Raw genomic sequence first — 5,768 nt, forward strand, 5'->3', positions numbered from 1 at the left:
AAAAAAAAAATTTCATTTATTTATTTATTTACTTACTTTTTTTTTTTGCAGATTTTTGGCCAGGGCTGGGTTTGAATCCACCACCTCCGGCATATGGGGCCGCAGCCCTACCCCTTTGAGCCACAGGTGCCGTCCTACTTACTTATTTTTTTTTAATCCACAAAATTTTTAATCAAAATTGTAAGAGTAGGTTTATAGAGCCACAGGTCAATAACAAAATAGGAAGGAAATGGAATATTACAGGTACATTTTTGAAAAGTTCCAAACACACATTAGGCTAAAAACGACAGTTAAACTATGGCTGCACAAAAGATTATATTCATTCCTGCATTTCTCAATAAGTTCTTCCTTGTATTTGCCTTTCTCTTTTTCAACATGAGACTTGGCTTTGTGTTCAAGAATTTTTTTCTGATCTTTGTCCAGTTTGAGCCTTATGATAACCACCTTGCTTGGGTGAATGCCCACGTGGACAGTTGTGCCATTAGCCTTCTCACACTGCACCCACTCAATGCAGATGACATGATTTCTTTCTGTACACCTGGACTACCTTGCCAATTTGCTGACCTTTATAGTGTCCTCAAACCACCTGGACTTCATCGTCCTTGAGGACAGGCATGGGGAGCATGCTGTACTCCTGCCAAAGCTCCCTGGATAGCGGAGATGACATGATCTTCCTGCGTATGCGAGGGGGCATTAAAATGTCGTCTGTGGTTTTTGCTGTGGTCCGAGGTCACGAAGGGATTGAACTTCATGGTGAATGTCTAGAGTCGGACATATTCAGCTACTTACTTATTTTTTGAGACAGAGTCTCACTCTATTGCCCTGGGTTGAGTGCTGTAGGATCATGGCTCATAGCAACCTCAAACTCCTGGGCTGGAGTAATCCTCTTGCCTCAGCCTCCTGAGTAGCTAGGATTACAAGTGCCCACCACAATGCTTGGCTAATTTTTCTATTTTTTTTTTTTTTTACTTTTGTAAAAATATGGAATGCTTCACAAATTTGCGTGTCATCCTTGCACAGGGGCCATGCTAATCTTCTCTGTATCGTTCCAATTTTAGTATATGTGCTGCCGAAGCGAGCACTAATTTTTCTATTTTTAGTAAAGATGTTGCTCTTGCTCAGGCTGGTCTTAAACTCCTGAGCTCAAGTGATCCACCTGCCTGGGCCTCCAGAGTGCTAGGATTACAGGTGTGAGCTACCATGTCCAGTTGTGTGAACTTTTCTATAATCTTATATAACTATACCAATATTCATAAATAATTAACTGTTTACTTTAGATTGAGAAAGAATTTTTAACTCAATCTGGCTTATACTAACAACTCTCCTCTAGGATACTTCTCTCTCAGACATATCTTTTTTAGCCTTTACACTTCTTTAGCATTTGCTACTGTGATCAAAAGGCCTTGTTCCTTAAAAATGATAATCCTTGCCTTGCCTTCTCTGCAATAGCTTCTACCCTGTCCTGGTTCTCCTATCTTTCCAATCTCTATGTGTCTTCATTGGCAGACCTGAAATACTATAATAGTGCCCCCAAAGAGGTATTTTCAGTTCCCTTGACTCTGCACACTTTCCCAGTTTTTAACTCTCACCTACATGCTGACAAGTAGCAAATTTCAATCTCCTTTTTGACTTATCTCCTAAGCTCTAGGCACTTATTTCCAATAATCTAATGAATTTCTCCATTTTGGTGTTTCTTAAGCAATTCAACCTCCAAACATCTAAAATAGAATTAAAAGACCTGGTCCTTTCAGATTCCAGGACTATAGTCTTTCTCTTAATTCATTCTCCACACTGGCATCACTTACAGTTTTAAATAGGCTTAAAAGCCTCCAACGGCTCTCTATTGTTTCTGACTTCACAAGCCTTAGCAGGAATCTAAGATACATCATAATCTATTCCCGACTAACTTTCCAGACTCACCTTTATGTATTATATTTATAGAGGTTTACTTCCATTACACAAACATGTCCTACCTTTGCTCATGGTCTCTCTAAGTGGACTTTTCTTCTTCCTTGCCCTATGAACAAGTACTCTGCTGCAATACCATGTTATGTGCCACATCTTCCTCCTTACCCAAAGGCAGCAATCATTACTTCTCCATCACAGGACACAATGGACATCTCATAAAACATTTCACTTCATATAGATTATGAAATCTTTAAATAGGTAATGTCTTATCTATCTTGTTATATCCAGAACCAGCATAGTGCCTAACACTAAATAGGGGCAAAGTAAATTAGTTAGTGCAAACACAGAGAGGATACAAAAATGATTTTTAAGTTCTAAAAGGTTACTATGGGATTTAGAACTATAATTTTTTTTTTTTAAAGATAAGCTTTATTTATTTATTTTTGCCATTTTTGGCCCGGGCTGGGTTTGCCCCCACCACCTCCAGCATGTGGGACCAGCGCCCTACCCTTTTGAGCCACAGGAGCCGCCCCTAGAATTATAATTCCAGTTAGGAATTTAAAATCTAGTACCAAGAGCACATTTCTTAGGCACAACCATATGGTAAATACAGATAACTGGTTAAAATCTATTTAATTTAACTTAAGGAAATAAACTAGAGAAGACTAAAAGTAAACAAATCAAGGTATATTCAAAAAATAGAATACAGCTATATAGCAGTTAGTATATTTATATCTACACAAATGGATAGATGTTGGTAATAATACCCATATACTAATCCCTAATGCTTACATGTTCATTTATAAAAATATCAAATTTTAAATATACTACATGAATAATAGCCAAAAGGCTAGGTTTGAACCCGCCACCTCCGGCATATGGGGTTGGTGCCCTACTACTTTGAGCCACAGGCGCTGCCCTAAGAATTTTGAGATGTAAAAGAATTACCATTTATTAGCTTTCCTACCTTCCAAGTACTTAACAAGGATAACAAAATTGTTTACTAACTGACGCATTTTGTATAGCATAGTTTACCGAAGAATGTGGACATTCAAAACTATACCATTTGATTTTCACTGGCAGTGTTGTCTTGGGTATGTCCTTTACATTATCTAAACAACCTTGTACAAAAGTACAAGGAATAAAAGAAAAAACAAATTGGACATCATCAAAATTAAAAATGTTTATGCTTCAAAGGATACCAACAAGACAGTGAAAAGGCAACATGTAGAAATACAGAAAATTTTTGCAAATCATGTATCTGATAAAGGACATTTATCAAGAACATATAATGAATTTCTACAACTCATTATCAAATACAAAAATGACCCAATTTAAAAACAGGTAAAGAGAGACATTCTTTCTTCCTTTCTTTGGGTGGTCCAGTGTCTCCCTGCTCTCTGATCTTTCTCTTTCCTCTCTCATTCCCTCTCTCTTTCCTGAGACAGAGTCTCGCTTTGTTGTCCTTGGTAAAGTGCCATGGTGTCACAGCTCACAGCAACCTCAAACTCTTAGGCTTAAGCGATTCTCTTGCCTCAGCCTCCCAAGTAGCTGGGGCTACAGGCGTCTGCCACAATGCCCAGGTATTTTTGGATTGTAGTTGTCATTGTTATTTGGCAGTCCCAGGCTGGATTTGAACCTACCAGCTCTGGTGTATGTGGCTGGCACCCTAGCTGCTGAGCTACAGGCACCAAGCATCCCTTTCTCTTTCTAAGATAAAAATAAAGTTTATACTTTTATATCTTAAAAAATTAAAAAATAGGCTCAGGGCCTGTGGCTCAAGTGGCTAAGGCGCCAGCCACATACACCTGAGCTGGCAGGTTTGAATCCAGCCCGGGCCCACCAAACTACAATGACGGCTACACCCAAAAAATAGCCAGGCGTTGTGGCGGGTGCCTGTTGTCCCAGCTACTTGGGAGGCGGAGGCAGGAGACTCGCTTGAGCCCAGGAGTTAGAGGTTGCTATGAGCTGTGATGCCATGGCACTCTACCCAGGGCGACAGCTTGAGGCTCTGTCTCAAAAAAAAATTAATTAATTAAAAAATAAAAATAGGTAAAGAACCTAAATTTATCCAAAGAAAATATACAAATGGCTAATAAATATCTGAAAAGATGCTCAACACCACCAATCATCAGGAAAATGCAAATCAAAATGACAATGACATACTACTTCATACACTCTAGGACAGTCATAGTGAAAAAAAAAACAAGATAATGTGGAGAAACCGGAATCTTCATACACTGGTACTGGGAATGTAAAATGGTACAGTCACATTGGAAAAGAGTATGGCAGTTTCTCAAAAGGTTACAGAGTTACCATGTAATTCCACTCTCAGTTATATACACAAGAGAAATAAAAGCATATGTCCACACAAGAATCCCATATATAAATGTTTACAGTAGCCAAGATGTGGAAACAACCCAAATGTCCATCAACTGATAGTGGATAAACAAAATGTATTATATCCACACACTGAAATATTTTACAGAAATAAAAAGGAATGATGCATTACTTAAAAATCGGGATAAAAAAAATTAAAATGGGGTTATCTTCTGGGAATTCTGTTAAATGATTTCTTTTCTGTGCAAACAACACAGTGTGTACTTATACAAACATGCATGGTATAGAACACTATATACTTAAGCAATTTGGGATAACTTCTTGCTTCAAGGCTATGAACCTATATAGCATGTTACTGTACTGAATACTGTAGGCAACTGTAACACAGTGGTATTTGTGTATCTAAAAATAAAAAAGGTACAGTAACAACACAGTATTAAAATCTTATGGACCACCATTTTACATGTGGTCTGCTACTGGCTAAAACATCATTATGTAGCACAACTGTAAACTAATACAGGCTACATGAATGAACCTTGAAAACATGTAAAGACAAATAAGGTCACAAAAGGTCACACAGTGTATGATTCGACTTATGTGAAATGTCCAGAATAGGCAAGACTGCAGAGGAAGTAAGTAGGTTAGTGGCTGACAGAATGTGGCGAGAGGCAATGGCAGTGACTGCTAATGAGTATGGGGTTTCTTTATGGGAAGACAAAATGTTCTAAAATCAGATTGTGGTGATGGTTGTACATCATCTCTATGAATATTCTGAAAACCATTAATTCCTACATTTTAAATAGGTAAATTATGTAGTATGCAAATTATACATCAATAAAGTTGTCACTTAAAAAAATATGCTCTCTCTTAGCATACTGTCCAACTATAATACTATGCCAAAGATATTCCTAAAAAAAAGCAAAGAAAGAGTTCCTTGAAACACTGCTGATCTGAGATTTCCGTTTAAAAAGCCCAAATATATCAATGTAGATTTATTTTTTCCATCTAAGATTCAATTACCAGTATTACAATGCATTCATATGCAAATATGCAATGCATATTTGGTAGCATTATGTTATTAATTATAATAGAATCATAACAGTAATAATGATATAATGACAAGATTTAACATTTGTGAAAGAAAACCAAACAAAAACAAAATTCAGCTATAATGTACTACTAATTATTTCAATTCCTTCAAATTTTTAACCATGTTTAAAATAGTGCAGTTATAATCACCTATCAACTTTACACATGTATCTATTCTGCTATTTAATAGTTTTGAATAAATACCTAATAGTCTACTCAAGGTTTACCCTCATGTATACTTATAAGTTAGACAAACTAGCATGAAACTTCAAGTTACAGAATTTATACTCTAGGTCATTGTATTTCTAAAAATATTTTGCTTTTAGTTATTAAGACCATGAGCTTGATTAAAAGAAAAAAAAAAAAAGAAAAAACAGGAGGCCAGGCATGATGACTCATGCTTATAATCCTAGTACTCTGGGAGGCAGGTG

The 5,768-nt window shown here is 36.8% G+C and overlaps 1 protein-coding gene, 1 non-coding gene and 1 pseudogene across 3 annotated transcripts in view; all 3 read right to left on the bottom strand.

Moving 5' to 3' along the window:
* The window catches only part of LOC100951974 (protein argonaute-3), a 132,271-nt gene that overhangs the window by 103,379 nt on the left and 23,124 nt on the right, over positions 1-5,768 (bottom strand). The window lies entirely within an intron of this gene.
* Positions 204-752, bottom strand: LOC105886815 (annotated as a pseudogene).
* LOC111724710 lies at positions 976-1,082 on the bottom strand. The gene has a single exon (XR_002772955.1). It is a non-coding gene; the product is annotated as a U6 spliceosomal RNA (small nuclear RNA).

This window comes from Otolemur garnettii, unplaced genomic scaffold (genome assembly GCF_000181295.1).
Source record: "Otolemur garnettii isolate 467f Iridium unplaced genomic scaffold, OtoGar3 scaffold00025, whole genome shotgun sequence".
NCBI lineage: Eukaryota > Metazoa > Chordata > Mammalia > Primates > Galagidae > Otolemur > Otolemur garnettii.